Raw genomic sequence first — 17,322 nt, 5'->3', positions numbered from 1 at the left:
AATCAGGCTCTAAACCAGGTACCTGCATGGTCAAGATGGGTACAAGAATGCAAATAATCAACAAGTAACGGCAATAAAGAATTCGGAATACAAACTTGACCAACTGGAGTCAGCCAGAGGTCTCGTGTCAAGGAGTGCGAACACCCCATTGACTTCCATAGTGTTCACTCAGAATCAGAGGCGTCCCTCTGCAAATTTTGAACTTCAGCTATCTCTGGCATGCCCTTCGTCCTTAATGCAGGTACCTGGTTTAGAGCCTGATTAGCCCCACTGGGAACAATTAAAGAGGTTGATGAAGCTGCAGTTTTAGCAGCTGAATCAGCACGGGCATTTCCTAATTGAACAGGAGTGTCACCCTTCGTGTGCGCAACACATTTAATAACTGCCAATTGATGGGGAAGCTGAATAGCATCGAGGAGATTTTTAACCCAAAGAGGCGGACGAAATCATGGGTCACGCCAAAGGCATATCTAGAATCAGTGTAAACATTAGTACTTTTATCTGTGGCTAAAATACATGCTTTAGTAAGGGCAAATAGCTCGGCTTTTTGTGCAGAGACAGGGGTCTGGAAGGCTGCTGCTTCCTGCACGTCGGTGTCGGTTACCTCAGCATATCCCGACTGTGGGACGCCAAATGGGGAAATGGAAGAACTGCCATCAACATAAAAAATTAGATCTGGATTATCAATAGGCCTGTCTGTTAAATCCCGGCGAGGTGTGGTAAGGAAGTGATTCCGAAGTAAACAATCGTGTGGTGGGTCCTCCAAGTTATCGGGGGGCTGTTCGAGGAACACAGCAGGATTTAAGGTTGAACAATAATGAAAAGAGAGGTAGGGGTTTTGCAATAGTGAAACCTCATAGCGGCTCAATCGCGCTTGAGTCAGATGCTGAGACGTTAGGAGAGCCCGATAGAGTGTGAAGTATGCACTTGTACTTGCTGGTGAAGGGTTAGATTGGGGGCTGCCTGGACTAACAAATGGACAGCAGTAAGAATTTGGGCGAAAAGGTCTGTCATACATAGGTCGTCCTAGTGGTGGGGCAGTAGCCAGGGCATTTTTCAGGGTAATAAAAGATTGCTTTGCTGAATCAGGTAGTTCAAACTTAAGAGGAGCATTTTGAGAGGAGTACGGAGTTAATTCTTTAGAATGCACAGTAACATTAGGAATCCATTGTCTGCAAAAGTTCACTAATCCTAAAAAGGCTCGCACCTGCTTGGGTGATGTAGGAAGTGGGGTCTGCAGTATAGGAGTAATGTGTTCCTGAGTAAGGGAGCGATCAGTAGCACTTATTAGGACATCCAAAAATTTGACCTGTCGTTGGCCTTTATGAACTTTAGCGGGCGGGATCACATATCTCCATGAATGGAGACGGATGAGCAGGTAAAAGGTGTCACGCTGGTTAGCGATGAAATCAGGGCTGGCAAGGAGTAAGTCATCAACATATTGAATGATGGTGGAGCCACCAGAAGGTGCTAATGTCACTAACTGGGAGTGACCAAACGCCATTCGGATGGTCTACCTATCTTAGGAACTGGAAGAATCGGGGTATTACAGGGCGATTAGCACGGTATCAGAATTCCCTGTTGAAGGAACAATTGAATCATAACCGAGACTCCTTCTTCAGCCTCGGGTCGCAAAGGGTACTGTGAAATAGAGGGTAAGGGCATATCAGGTTTGATTCTAATAACAACGGGAGGGACATTAGTGAGACCAACTTCGTGTTTGGAGGCTGCCCATAAATCTGTGGGTAGTTCAGGAGTCGTAGATTGGGCTGAACGATGGTGGTGCAGTGTGCCAATGTGGACAAATGGGCGTTTAAAATATTCTAAAGTGCCTGCGGGTAGGGTTTGACTATCATTAAGGAAAGGATCAGATTGTCCTCTTAGTGCAGCTGCCAGAAATCCCAAGGACTTGGCATTGTAGTCTTCGTTGACAGAAAGGGTCACGTGGGGTGACACAAGTCTCGACTCACGCCATAGGCTGTGGGGTAAAGCGACAAGAAAGGCAGACCCTTCTTTTGTCTTGGTAAATGCTCCCCAAATCGGGCGAGCATACTGTATGATCGTAGCAAAGAGTGACATGTGGATTGGGAATATCTAAGGGAGGTGAAAAGTGTGAGGGATCAAAGTCAATCGACCACCACTGTGGAGTAGTGAATAGGGGAAAGTTTCGAAGCTGGGCCTGCGGGATAGGTGGTATAGTAATGCCGTTATCAAGGCTTGGGTCACTATATTCTCTCATCTGGACTCTATCGGGTGTTTTAAACAGTGGTACTCAGGGTTAACGTTAGCTGCCAGCATAGAACACAGAGCAATCAGGCGCAGGCACAGAAGTTATTAAATCTTGCAACTGGTGACCTCGTATTTGAGACAGTTCTATAAACATTCCATTATCAATGCACTTGTATTACCGCTCTGAATTTGCAGTGTCTGTCTGCCTAATACGGTCAGGTGTCGCTAGTTGAGGTACATCCTTCCTGGGAGAGGGCTATGAGTAGCACTTATTTAAGTCAATTTTCAATGTTTGCTATTTACCCAGTTTTTTTGGAAAGAGACATTACTGGATGTTTGTTATTTCTTTTTATTTCAAATGAACTGAACCACCGCCGAGTCTATCTGGACGGCCTGAAACGATCTGAAGTTATTTTAGACAAGAATCCATTGTTGAGTTCCTAACCGTAATCTTGTTTTGACTTTGCTCTCCTTTTTTTTCATTTTGGGAGATTTGTTATCCTCAGATATTCCTGAACAAAAACTAATGGAGTGTTTTAGCCCTTTTCTGATCAAGGTGGATAGCCTAACTTGGTTCTTTTCCATATGCGCATTCCGTTTTCAAGACTTGTCAATTCTATACCCAATTTTAATTCTTTATCCTGCCAGCTGGCTAACAAGGAGGCATCCTTCAATTTTGGACAATATTCCCTCCATAGAGCAACTAACTTTTTAGCAGTTGACCCCCTATTATTTTCCTAAATCACTTGTTGAGCTTCTATCACTGTTGATAAGTCTTTAGTTGTTCACACAGCGTTTGCAGTACGCTGCCATTTTAAAAAGTTGTATCTAAAGTTTTACCCATTGCACACTTTGTCTGATGCCAGATGGTCCTTCCAATTACAATTTTAACAATTGATTAAGGAAATTACGTGTGTGATGTTTTATGTCAGGGTCCGCACGCTTTTTGCCCTGTTTATGTGTTGTTAAGCAGAGTTATCCGCATCTGCAGGAGATTATAATTTAAATCACAGAGTAATCGCGCTCCGTACAAACCAATTAACAGCTCGAAGGTGACACCGTAAAGATTCTGTTTCACCCGCCTTACAAAGTTAACGGGAACCTTTTATCACGAAGGTTTCAAGTAATAACAAAGACCATGTTGGCATCGATATCTCTTTACCTCTTTTAAATAATTACAGCTTGAAACATAATTTTTAAAGTCAAAGTCTGAAAAATGAAATATGAATTCTTTCCCTCTCTCTCTTATCTGTCCCTCTCCCTCTCTACATAACTCTGTCTGTCTTTGGAACTCTTGTTGCTCTTTCTCTTTATCTGCCTACCTCTCCATCTCTGCCTCTCCCTGACTCGCTCTCTTTCGCTATCTCTAACAGTTCCTGTCTCTGTCGCTGGCTCTCTCTCTCTCCTTCAATCTCTTCCTCTGTCTCTCTTTCTCTCTCTTGGATTCAGCCCTTGTCCTTGGGGACAAATTTTGAACAAATATTTTTCATTCTCTTTCGAAAACTTTATCTGTGTTATTCCATTTAAGTCAATTTGCACTGATTAATCTTAGAGGCATTAGCTGTTCTCTGAGATGTATTTCTTCGTTTGTCAATTCAGAAAAGACCAACTGTCTGCTGAAATGGTTAATGTTTCCTGCAGAATCTAAGGGGCGGAGAACTTGGCGTGATGCCATTTACGTCTTTTCACGCAATCTAAAAACTTATTCATATTTCAATTACTCTTATTCGTAAAGTTACTTTCTTTTAAACTGATATAGTGTGAACTGAACAACTTTGGGAACATTTGCAAGAGGAATTATGAATGTTTTGCCATTAGTTTTAAAACAATTCGAGTACGCATTTTGTTGTCCTTCAGAAGAACCACTTGTTATCATAATAAGTCCAGTACAACATTCCAAGCAGTAGTCAGTTAACATCATCTGATCTACTAAATTTCGTTCAAAAGCAATGTTAAACTTTAGTCATTATTGCCAGCATGCTTCTAAATTGGTAACTCATTAACTTCACTTCTATAATTCCCTTATTGTGGATCGTTTAATCAACACCTTTTAGTCAATTATCATATCTTCCGTAGAGAAGGGTTGTTCGATATTTACGGCTTGCGTCTGTGACCGAGTGCGTGTCGCTGAGGGGGATACGTTAGCAGGAGTTTCATTGGTAATGGGATCAGAAGTGGGAGTCAGGACTTGGGAAAGTGGAATTGTAAGACCGGGGAGCGCAAAATGAGGGTGGGGTCCAGGGTTCAAATCCTCCTCGTCTTCCGTATCGCTTGAATATGGGAACATCGGCATGCCAGAGCAACTGGGAGGATCCTCCTTTCCTATAATCTTACGAACTAGCCCTATTTGTCTGGTGAGAGGAGGTTTCTTATTGCCGAATTGCTTTTTTAGTGTTTTGACTGTTTTCTATCCCAAAGCTCACATTACAATTTTAAAGTCTCCCAATTTTTCAATTTACCGTTCACACACTCATTAATATCTCTTTTGCGGGTGTTATCTCTCCAACTCATTAATAGTGATTGTTCGTTGCGTTAAGTGGACTGTTTTGTTTTCCACTGTAAAATTAAACAATTTGAAACCGGCATTTTTTTTCCCAGATTGCTTTTTTTTTCTGCATCAATGCTATTGTCAAAGTTCCAAGTTCCCTGTGTTACCTAGTGGCCAGATATCGTTACCTAATTTATTGTTTAAAGCAGCGCTGCAGCCAATCTTTGAATATTACGTTCTTGAGAAGGGGTTTCTAAACACATGAAAAATAGAGGGGAATTGCCGCTAGTTTTGTCTAAAGTTTGTCTCATAATGTCAGTAAAATGTGCCCCAGGCAAAAAATGTTCAAAAAAAATTTCTGGTACCAAATCAAATTGGAGGGTCCTTGACCCCAAAAAATTACTGACAGGGTCCCTGACCCCAAAAAATTACTGAGAGGGTCCCTGACCCCAAAAAATTACTGACAAGGTCCCTGACCCCAAAACTTAATCAAAGGGTCCCTGACCCAAATTTATTGACAGCCTGTATAAATCTGATGTGGATGAAAAACGAGATCAACAAGGTCCCTGACCTGCGGCTAATTACACAAAAAAAATGTACTCACAGTCAAATTTAGATTCGAGAACCGTCACCTGTTTAGTTACTTCCGTCAGGGATGAGGGGTCGCAGCACAGATCCGAGAGAGAGAGAGGCCAAGGTCAATCTTACCTTGTGCCGGCGTCTGTCTCTTTACTCCGGTCGTGGCTTTGATCACTTTTTCTCAGTCCCTCATGGAAGCTCACTTCAGGATATTGGATTTTTTTCTCGCAGCGCCAAATGTTGTATTTTATATTTTCCCCGCGTCTTGACTGTGATAGAGAAATACAAACATGATTCATTAGGTAAGCAAAATTGAACTTTATTTCCGAATTAGAACTGACTGCTAGCAGTATGGCTGAGATTTGAAGTCGGAAAGCAGTCAAATACAAACTGCTGAGTCCGTCCCAAGTCTGCGATATTACAGGAAAAGAAGGCGATTCTTATACATTATAGGATCAAGATAACATGAATACAACTTGGTCAGGAATTTGATCGAAAGTAAAACATAAGTAATAATCGTTACAATGGCGTCACTTTGCTGACCTTTAGGGGACTGGAGTCTCATATCATTATCTTGTCTTTGTTTTAAGAACTGGACAAACTTGTTTACAAACAGGAAGAGACAGTTGTTCAGCTTGTTATTTATTGAGACTGCTTCTAAGTTCATGACGAACATTTTGTATTGTGTATCTGTGTCTTAGGTTAAATTCAATTGTACCAAGAAGACTTGACTAGTTTTCCCATCATGCCATTATTTGCTTCACACAATACCGCAAGGGAATGAAATGCGCCAGGAAAGGTGGTTGTTCGTTTGTGGACAATTAATGCGGCCAACATAATCAATGGGCAAAATATAATTTATTACAATTACATATACTGAAAACAGGCAGTCTGACATAATGCCGTTATGGCACAGGAGGAGGCCGTTTGCTCCATCAAAATCTATGCTGGCCCTCTGTAGAACACGCCAATCAGGATCATTACCCCATTCTATCCCAACAGCTTTGTAGGTTTATTTTGCCTCAAGTGCCCATCCAATTTCTTTTTGAAATGATTGATAATCCCCTCTTCCAGTATTCTCATGGCCAGAGAGTTCCCGGTCATCAACACAAACACTCGCTGCATAAAAACGCCTTTCCTTAAATTTCCCTGCTACATCTCTTGCCCAAAAGATTAAGTCCGCGTGCCCCTTGGTCTTTGCAGGGTCAGCCAATGGGAACCGCGTTCCTCCATCCATATCGAAATCTTTCATTTTCTTTGATAACTCAATCAACTCAGCATCCTTTACTCCAACGGAAACTGCCCCAGCTTCTCCAACCCTAACCTTATTGCTAAAGTCCCTCATCCCTGGAACCATTCTGGTAAATCTCCTCCCCACCCCCTCAGGGACCCTCACATCCTTCCTAAAATGTCGTGACCAAAATTGGACCAGTTGTGGCCTAACCAAATCGTAAAGGTTCAGCATAGCCTCCCTACGTTTGCTCCATATGCGTTGCCACTTCAGTGATCGGTGGACATGCACTCCCAGATCTCTCTGCCTGTCAATACTTGCAAGAGTTCTACCATTTATTGTGCCATTCTGACATGCATTGGACCTTCCAAAGTACATTACCTCACACTTGTCCGGATTAAACTCCATCTGCCATTTCCCCGCCCAAGACTCCAACCTGTTTATATCCTCTGACAATCCTCTTCACTATACGCAACTCCAATTTTTGTGTCGTCTGCTAACTTACTAATCAGACCAGCTACATTTGCTTCCAAATCATTTATGTACACTATGAGCAACAGAGGTCCCAGAACGGAGGTCCCAGTCTCTGTGGAATGCCGCTAGTCACAGCCACCCATTCAGAAAAGCACCCTTCTATGCTACCCCCTTGTCTTCTGTGCTCAAGCCAGTTCTTTATCCAAAAAACGAGATTAGTCAAAAATGATCTGCCTCTAAGCACAAATCACCTTTGTTATTCCTTAATAATACCCACTCTTAAGGTCCAACCCCTAGAGGATTTGTGGATCTTCTTTTACATTGACTATCATTCTAATCTCCTATTCTCTTTGTCAGTCTCATTTTCCACTTCACTTCCCCTCATAACTGATTGAATCTGGTTCTTGCTTGACTGGCTCACCTGACATCACACTCCCTCTCTTTTTGTTTCATCTTCTTCTCTATCCCCATCGTCCTCCAAGGAGTCCTGTTTTTCCGCCTGTTGGAATGCCCCAAGTCCAAACTGGGAACATTTTGTCCTTAAAGATCACCCATTATTCCGTTACGTATGGCCCAAACCTTCCGATCAGGATTAGAAATTCCATTTGTCACAGGAATTCTAGCGATCAGATCCACAGCCCTACCAAGCCACCTTTGCGGGTAGTACACTTGAATCTGGGGTACCCTCTTGTTTCATTGTAAATAAAGACCCCCTCGGTAAAACCTTTGATTAAGTAAACTGGTCAAAAGTACCTGAGGTTTTACAGGTACAACAGTTGAGACAGGTCGGGAGTTGGGTCATTGATAGGTAGGGTCTGGGGCTAAGCAGGTTGGGATGGGGTGGGGGGCGGGAAAGAGTGGTTGGGGAGTCAGAGAGGTAGTCAGCAGGTCAGAGAGGGGTCAAGGTCGTCAATATGAGTAACTGGAGGAGCTCAGTTGTCTAGGAGTTGGACAAGGGTTTTTCTGTCTAACACTATTCAGCTAAGAAAATTGGAACTGTCCAAAGTTTCTGACGCTAATTTAGAGTTGGAAACTTTCTCGGAGGATCCTGGGAGTGGGAGAATTGCCATGAGGAAGTTCTTGCAATGGGAATTCCAAGGGATCTTTGTAGCACATCTTCTGGGATACCTGCGGTGTCTGACCATCCAGAGACTGGAAGATCTAGGCCACGGTTTTCCCTGTCGCTCTTTGGTTTCGTTAAACAGCTTCACAGCTCACTGAAGTTTTCCCTTTACCAATTTAGAATATCTACTTTAGATTGCTCCTTATTCTTCTCCATTTGCTGATTTATACGTTATAATATTATGATCACTCTTACCCAAATGTTCACGCACTTACACTTGGCCCATTTGACCCACCTCATTTCCTGGCACCAGGTCCGGAAATTCCTCCTTTCTACTTGGCCCGAGAAAGTACTGATCAAGGAAAGTCCACTGAACACATTTCACAAATTCCTCCCTCTCCATTTCCTGCAAGATTATCCCAGTCAATATTTGGGTAAACAATGTCCCCTTTTAATGTCCCACTCTCTCGATATCTTCTGCAAAGACTGCAACATTGAAGTGGAAAGTTCAACTCTAATTGCATTTTTAATAGTGAAAGGAAGACCCCATTGGCAACGCCACTGAGTGAAAATAGGCTGACATTAACACTGCAATGAAGTTACTGTGAAAAGCCCCGAGTCGCCTGAATCCGGCGCCTGTTCCGGTACACGGAGGGAGAATTCAGAATGTCCAAATCACCTAACAGCGCGTCTTTCGGGACTCGTGGGAGGAAACCGAAGCACCCGGAGGAAACCCACGCAGACACGGGGAGAACGTACAGACTCCGAACAGACAGTGACCCAAACCGGGAATCGAACCTGGTCATCATAATAGTACGAGGGTAGAGACTGTAAAGAGATTCACACATGGGCAGCACGGTGGCGCAGTGGTTAGCACGGCTGCCTCACGGCGCCGAGGTCCCAGGTTCAATCCTGGCTCTGGGTCACTGTCCGTGTGGAGTTTGCACATTCTCCCCGTGTTTGCGTGGGTTTCGCCCCCACAATCCAAAGATGTGCAGAGTAGGTGGATTGGCCATGCTAAATTGCCCCTTAATTGGAAAAAATGAATTGGATACTCTAAAAAAAAATTTTTTTAAAATAGGTTCACACATAGCCTACAGGAGAAGGAAAAAAAGATTTGCGTTAATTGGTTTTGAAGTGCTTTCCCTGCAATCAATTTGCTCAAGAAAACTCCCACATCCAGACTGTAATATTCCGGGACTTACGGGGTGGGAATGCTCGTTATCCCCATGCTCCTTGCGGAGTACAAGTTTCCCGGCTAGGAGCGGGGTATCTCAATTACCCAATCTATACAAGGCTGGCCAATAAGGCACTGACCAGAGAGGAACCCAGTAGGGATCTACCCAGTTAGGGATCTATTTGGTTAGGGATCTACCCAGTTAGGGATCTACTTAGTTAGGGATCTATTTGGTTAGGGATCTACCCAGTTAGGGATCTACTTAGTTAGGGATCTACCCAGTTAGGGATCCACCTAGTTAGTGATCAACTCAGTTAGTGATCTACTCGGTTAGGGATCTACTTGGTTAGAGATCTACCCAGTTGGGGATCTACCCAGTTAGGATCTACTCAGTTAGGGATCTACCCAGTTAGTAATATACTCGGTTAGAGATCTACCACGTTAGCGATCTACTCAGTTAGGGATCTACCCAGTTAGGGATCTACTCGGTTAGGAATATACCCAGTTAGGGATCTATTCGGTTAGGGATCTACTCAGTTAGGGATCTCCTCGGTTAGGGATCTACCCAGGTAGGGATCTACTAATTTAGGGCTCTACCCCAGCACGGTAGCATTGTGGATAGCACAATCGCTTCACAGCTCCAGGGTCCCAGGTTCAATTCCGGCTTGGGTCACTGTCTGTGTGGAGTCTGCACATCCTCCCCGTGTGTGCGTGGGTTTCCTCCGGGTGCTCCGGTTTCCTCCCACAGTCCAAAGATGTGCAGGTTAGGTGGATTGGCCATGCTAAATTACCCTTAGTGTCCAAAATTGCCCTTAGTGTTGGGTGTGGTTACTGGGTTATGGGGATAGGGTGGAGGTGTCGACCTTGGGTATGGTGCTCTTTCCAAGAGCCGGTGCAGACTCGATGGGCCGAATGGCCTCCTTCTGCACTGCAAATTCTATGATAATCTACCTAGTTAGGGATCTACCCAGTTAGTGGTCTACTCGGTTAGGGATCTACTCAGTTAGGGATCTACTCAATTAGGGATCTACTTGGTTAGGGATCTACTCAGTTAGGGGTCTACCCAGTTAGCGATCTACTCAGTTAGGGATCTACCCAGTCAGGGATCTACTTGGTTAGGGATCTACTCAGTTAGGGGTCTACCCAGTTAGCAATCTACTCAGTTAGGGATCTACCCAGGTAGGGATCTACTTGGTCAGGGATCATGGGCTGGATTCTCCAATAATGGGTCACTCGGGATGTTCCTTAAGAAAGTCCTGAGTAATTCTCTTACCTGCAGGGGGCTGGTCCGGCCCTGGAATTCTCCTCGCAGCTCTGGCTGCGGATACAGGGACCCGTACTTCCGGTCGGGAATCCCCGCTTGCGCACAGCGGCTGCCTGCCGCGGCCGCCCCTTGGGACATGGCGGACTTGGACCGCGGAGATGCACCAGAAATTTAGCCCCCTCACGCCCCCCCCCCCCCCCCACCCCGAGGTCCCGCGGGTCCGTGACACCCAATCGCTCCTCTGGATGTCCATGAGCCCCCCCACCGATGATCGATCCCCCCCCCATCCCTCACCAGGGCGGCCGCAGACTGAGTCCGCAGCCACCACCAGACGACCGATAGGTGGTTAGAGCCACGCCTTCGGGAAGTCGGCCAGTTTTGCGCGGCTAATTGCAGGGGCAGGGCCTCTGTCAATGGCCCCCTACCCGCGCAGCATAGGTCACGGACGAGAGACACCCAAGCGGCGCCGGTCCCGATTTCCGGGTTGACGGCCATTCTCCGCCCCATATACCTCGTTCATATTTTACTCAGTGTGAACTCCCCATGTCCTTATTAAACAGACAATTTGTTTTTGTGAGTGATGGAATCAGGATTATATCAGTTTGTCTCGCTGTAGCAATACTGAAGGAGAAATTTTTTGTTCAAATATTTTCTTGGGAGTTTTAATTCTTTACAACTTACCCTCAACCGAGGGCAGCACGGTAGCATTGTGATTAGCACAATTGCTTCACAGCTCCAGAGTCCCAGGTTCGAATCCCGGCTTGGGTCTGTGCGGAGTCTGCACATCCTCCCCGTGTGTGCGTGGGTTTCCTCCGGGTGCTCCGGTTTCCTCCCACAGTCCAAAGATGTGCAGGTTAGGTGGATTGGCCGTGCTAAATTGCCCCTAGTGTCCAAAATTGCCCTTAGTGTTGGGTTGGGTTATGGGGATAGGGTGGAGGTGTTGACCTTGGATAGGGTGCTCTTTCCAAGAGCCGGTGCAGACTCAATGGGCCGAATGGCCTCCTTCTGCTCTGTAAATTCTATGATAATCTATGAAAACCCAAAATAAAACCAGGCCTTGGATTTTCTCAGGGAGGAAACAGTCCTGCAAAGTGTGCGTACCCTTTAGCTTTCCCTCCCGTCTAACCTGCAAAGCTTGATTCTTCAGCAGGATCTGCGACCGCTGCTTAACGGGAGAACACGAGGATCAATATCAATTAGAACTCGCGCCGGTAAAAGATTCTTCATCAAGAGACTGCAAGTGTGCTGGCTTTCCTTGTCCTTGCCTGGATAGGAGTGGTTTAAAGTTCTCCAGTTTTTTTTTTACACAGTTTTGATTAGGAGGAAAATGTGGGCGTATTATTTGTGCGTGCTGTTCAAATAGCTACAATCTGTCATCAGACCAAAAGATATGGGAGCAGAATCAGGCGATTCGGCCCACTGAGTCTGCTCTGCCATTCGATCATGTTCCTCATCCCCATTCTCCTACCTTCTCCCCATAACCCCTGATCCCCTGATTAATCAAGAACACCGGATTTGTGCTTGAGGTGCTGTTACCCACAGGGCTACAGACCAAGAACTGGAAGGACAGTTCTTTCTCAGAACATAATAACTAGGAGCACGGGGTAGTCAATTTGGCCTCTCGGGCCCGCTCCACCGTTCAATATGATCATGGCTGATCTCATCCTGGCTTCAACTCCACCGTCCTGCCCGTTCTGCGTAACCCTTCACCCCATTACTAATTAAAAATCTCATCCCTCGCCTCCCAAAGAATCTTGGGATATATCCCATCAGGCCCAGGGGACTTATCTATCCTCCGGCTTCTCAAAATTTCTAACACATCTTCCTTCCGAATATCTACCTCCTCCAGCCCACCAGCCTGTATCACACTATCCTCCTCACAACATGGCCCCTCTCCTTTGTGAACACTGAAGAAAAATATTCATTTAGGGCCTCTCATATATCTTCAGACTCCATGCACACGTTCCCACTACTGTCCTTGACCGGCCCTAACTTCACCTTGGTCATTCTTTTATTCCTCACATAAGTGTAAAAAGCTTTGGGGTTTTCCTTGATCCTACCCGCCAAGGACTTCTCATGCCCCTTCTTAGCTCTCCTAAGCCCTTTCTTGAGCTCCTTCCTAGCTATCTTGTATCCCTCAAGTGCCCTAACTGAACCTTGTTTTATCATCCTTACATAAGCCCCCTTCTTTCTTTTGACAAGACATTCAACCTCTTTTGTAAACCATGGGTCCCTCACTCGACCATTTCCTCCCTGCCTGACAGGAACATACATATCAAGGACACACAGTATTTGCTCATTGAACAAGCTCCACATCTCAATTGTGCCTATCCCTGACAGTTCCTGTTTCCATCCTATCCTCCCCAATTCTTGCCTAATCGCATCGCAATTACCCTTCCCCCAGTTATAAACCTTGCCCTGCCGTATGTTCCTGTCCCTCTCCATTGCTATAGTGAAAGTCACCGAATTGTGGTCACTATCTCCAAAGTGCTCTCCCACAGCCAAATCTAACACTTGGCCCAGTTCATTACCCAGTACCAAATCCAATGTGCCCCCCCCCCCCCCCCCCCCCCCCCCTCTTGTCAGTCTATCCACATATCGTGTGAGGAAACCCTCCTGCACACACTGGATAAAAACAGCCCCATCCAAACTATTCGAATTATAGTGGTTCCAGTCAATATTTGGAAAGTTAAAGTCACCCATGACAACTACCCTGTGACTACCGCACCTATCCAAAATCTGCATTGCAATCTTTTCCTCCACATCTCCGTTACTGTTTGGGGGCCGATAGAAAACTCCTAACAAAGTGACCACTCCTTTCCTATTTCTAACTTCAGCCCACACTACCTCAGTAGACAGGTCCACCTCAAACTGCCTTTCTGCAGCCATTATACTATCCTTGATTAACAATGCTACTCCTCCACCTCTTTTACCAACTTCCCTAATTTTACCGAAACATCTAAACCCCGGAACCTTCAACAGCCATTCCTGCCCCTGTTCTATCCACGTCTCCATAACGGCCACAACATCGTAGTCCCAGGTACCAATCCATGCTTCAAGCTCACCAACCTTATTCCTGATGCACCTCACATTGAAGTTGACGCACTTCAAACCACCTTCATGCCTGCAGGTCCACTCTTGTGACCTTGGTACCTTCCTCAGTACTGCACTACCCTCAACTTCCTGAACTCCAGCAATGCTATCTCCTGGACTACAAATCACTTTCCCATCCCCCTGCCTAATTAGTTTAAACCCCCCCCCCCCCGAAGAGCTATAGCAAATTTCCCTCCCAGGATATTGGTGCCCCTCTGGTTCAGGTGTAGCCAGTCCTGTTTGTACAGGTCCCACCTTCCCCAAAATGTGCTCCGATTATCCAAGTAACTGAAACCCTCCCTCCTACACCATCCCTGTAGCCACGTGTTTATCTGCACTCACTCCCTGTTCCGCACCTCGCTAGCACGTGGCACTGGCAGCAAACCAGAGATGACAACACGGTCTGCCTTGGCTCTCAGCTTCCACCCTAGCTCCCTGAATTCCTGTTTTACATCCCCGTCCCTTTTCCTACCTATGTCGTTGTTACCGATGTGTACCACGACTTGTGGCTGCTCCTTCTCCCCCTCAAGAATCCTGAAAACACGATCAGAGACATCACGGATCTTGGCACCCGGGAGGCTAACACACCAACCATGAGCCTCTATCATTGCCACAGAACCACCTATCTGTACCTCTAACTATAGAGTCTCCAATAACTAATGGTCTCCTCTCCCCCTTCTGAGCCACAGGGACAGACTCGTTGCCAGAGATCTGGTCACCGTGGCTTACCTCTGGTAGGTATCCCCGTCAACAGTATCCAAAACGGTATACCTGTTATTGAGGGGAACAACCACAGGGGATCCCTGCACTGACTGCTTCTTCCCCTTCGTTTGAAACGTCACCCAACTACCTTCATTCTCAGGAGTAACTACATCCCTGTCGCTTCTATCTATAACCAACTCTGCCTCCTGAATGGTCCTCAGTTCATCCAGCTCCAGCTCCCTAACACGGTCTTTGAGGAGCTGCAGATTGGTGCACTTCCCGCAGGTGAACTCAGCAGGGTCACTGGCGGTGTCCCTCACCTCGAACGTCCTGCCGGAGGTACATTGCACTGCCCTCTCCGCCATCCCATTTATCCACTTGACAATTAGAGAGAAAAAAAAAAGCTTACCTGACTATCACTCTCCCCGCAGGTTCGAGGTGGTGGAAGGGTGGAGAGAGGAAAAGGAAAGAAAAGCTTACCTCACCAACTCACCAGTCTTTTTTTTTGATTAGAGGAGGAGGATGGGTGGGAGACACTACCTGTGTACTGTCTCGGGTTTAGCCACTGCCTGAAATATATTAGTTCTAGAAGCTCACCTGACAGCAGCTTTCCACAATTCACACCCTGCAACAGCCAATCAGCGTCGCCGCTCTGCCGCCCTCTGCAGGATACTTGCCTCAACTTCTCCCTGCAGTCTATCCTCACTGAGAGCTCCTAGTTACAGTGACTGCACCTGAGGCAAATCACTCCCCGCAACAGCCAAACAGCGTCGCCGCTCTGCCGCCCTCTGCAGGATACTTGCAGGATAACTTTCCCCCGCAGTCTATCCTCACTGAGAGCTCCTAGTTACAGTGACTGCACCTGAGGCAAATCACTCCCCGCAACAGCCAAACAGCGTCGCCGCTCTGCCGCCCTCTGCAGGATACTTGCAGGATAACTTTCCCCCGCAGTCTATCCTCACTGAGAGCTCCTAGTTACAGTGACTGCACCTGAGGCAAATCACTCCCCGCAACAGCCAAACAGCGTCGCCGCTCTGCCACCCTCTGCTTCATTCAACAACCACAGCGTTTCGCCCTCTATGGGTACATACAGGTCTTAGATTGTATCAAACACTGTAATGAAGATCTGCCCTATTCATTAGACATATTTCCAGTTAATAATAATTCTGCCCAGTCTAATGTGGTCAATTCCTGCCTCTTTCCCCCAAGGTCATTCTCATTTAAACTTTGCTTTTTGATTTGCACTTCTGTTTCTCAAACCCCAAGATTAAGTTTGATCAGTGTACTGCCAGCATTAGCTGCTGTTAAATTATTGACTAATTCAGGCTCGTTACCCTCTAATGGAGGTCGTGTGGCAGTAGGTAGTATCCCTGCCTCTGTGCCAGAATATCCAGGTTAAAGGGCGGCCGGGCGGCACAGTGGGTTAGTACTGTTGTCTCACAGCGCCAGGGGCCCGGGTTCGATTCCAGCCTCGGGTGACAGTCCAAGTGGAGTTTGCACTTTCTCCCCGCGTCTGCGTAGGTTTCTTCCGGGTGCTCCGGTTTCCTCCCACGGTCCAAAGATGTGCAGGTTAGGTGGATTGGCCACGCTAAATTGCCCCTTAAGTGTCCAAAGATGGGCAGGTTAGATGGGGTGACTGGATATGGTGGGGGAGGGTGTCCTTGGTCGGGTCGGTGCGGACTAGATGGGCCAAATGGCCTCCTTCTGCACTGTAGGGATTCTATAATAATACTGATCCTTGTGTACAGCGGAGGGAGCAGGGTTTTGCATTATGGATTTTCCCCTTATCCTCATAGGTTTTTTAAGTACATTGTGCTGTCCCCACTGGACAGGACCAGTCTTTGTAGGACCCCCCCCCAATCTGAGTTCTGCTGACTGACAGTCACATTCTCCCTTACTGTACCTGTGTTGTCCTCCAAACTCTGGCTGTGTCCTTGAGTAAACAATCCAAAAGTTCCCCTCCGTCCCTTGTGCAGTCTTTGGCGTAAACTATTGTTGAAGGGTTCTGAGCCAAAATGACTGAAGGAAGAAGTATTTGTTGTTGCCAGGTCCCGCAACTTCCCACAAGCTGTAATGTCAAATTAAAAAGCAGAAGGTGCTCTCAGTTCAGATATTTTACAGCCAAGCCTGATTCTCAGCTCCCGCTCACTTAATCCACTGCTTGAAAACCTCCGGACCGCATGGGTGAAAATAAAACATTACCTTGCAATCTGAAATTCTGATCACTGCTCTGCTATTCAGAGCTGTGCGATTTTGCAACCAACTCCTCACCAATGGAAATAAAGGTCAGTTCAAAGGGTTGGGTCTTTGTTTAAATTGGCACCAGGTCGCATTCAAATTCAGTATTCATTGAATGAATTGAAACTTTTCTACTGACGTAGCTTAACCCTTTTTGAAGCTAAAAAGGCAAGTATCTGTTTCGGGTAAGATTGTTATTGCAGTAAACTATAACCATACAGCATAAAGGGCCATTCAGCCCATCACATCTGTGCCAGCCCTGGAGTTGAGTAGACTGGGACTGTACTCATTGGAATTTAGAAGGATGAGGGGGGATCTTATAGAAACATATAAAATTATGAAGGGAATAGAAGCAGGGAGGTTGTTTCCACTGGCAGGTGAAAGCAGAACTAGGGGGCATAGGGTCAAAATAAGGGGGAGAAGATTTAGGACTGAGTTGAGGAGGAACTTCTTCACCCAAAGGGTTGTGAACCTGTGGAATTCCCTTACCAGTGACGCAGTTGAGGCTACCTCGATAAATGTTTTTAAGGCAAAGGTAGGCAGATTTATGGACTGTAAAGGAATAAAAGGTTAGGGTGAGCGGGAGGGTAAGTGGAGCTGAGTCCGCAGAAAGACCAGCAAGGATCTTATTGAATGGAGGAATAGGCTCGAGGGGTCAAAATGGCCTACACCTGCTCCTAGTTCGTATCTTCTTAACCAGAGTCCCACTCCCCCGCTTGTCCCCCACATCTCGGTTTCGGTTCTGTGCATACGTTACAATTTTATAAATCCCATTATTGTTACA

At 46.2% G+C, this 17,322-nt stretch overlaps 1 protein-coding gene across 4 annotated transcripts in view; it reads right to left on the bottom strand.

Moving 5' to 3' along the window:
* Positions 1 to 16,558, bottom strand: part of LOC119956850 (hydroxylysine kinase-like) — an 81,787-nt gene extending 65,229 nt beyond the window's left edge. For 3 of the 4 annotated variants that reach the window (XM_038784344.1, XM_038784343.1, XM_038784341.1), the window contains exon 1: positions 5,426 to 5,513. The gene's annotated coding sequence lies outside the window, so the exon portion shown is untranslated. Of the gene's footprint in view, positions 1 to 5,425; positions 5,514 to 16,203 lie in introns of those variants that run through there. The other variant, XM_038784342.1, reaches the window with a different exon arrangement.
* Between the last annotated feature and the right edge of the window lie 764 nt (positions 16,559 to 17,322).

This window comes from Scyliorhinus canicula, chromosome 24, assembly GCF_902713615.1.
Source record: "Scyliorhinus canicula chromosome 24, sScyCan1.1, whole genome shotgun sequence".
In the NCBI taxonomy this organism is placed as follows: domain Eukaryota; kingdom Metazoa; phylum Chordata; class Chondrichthyes; order Carcharhiniformes; family Scyliorhinidae; genus Scyliorhinus; species Scyliorhinus canicula.
The sequence above is the reverse complement of the archived record's forward strand: the minus strand, read 5'-3'. Positions and strand labels throughout refer to the sequence as shown.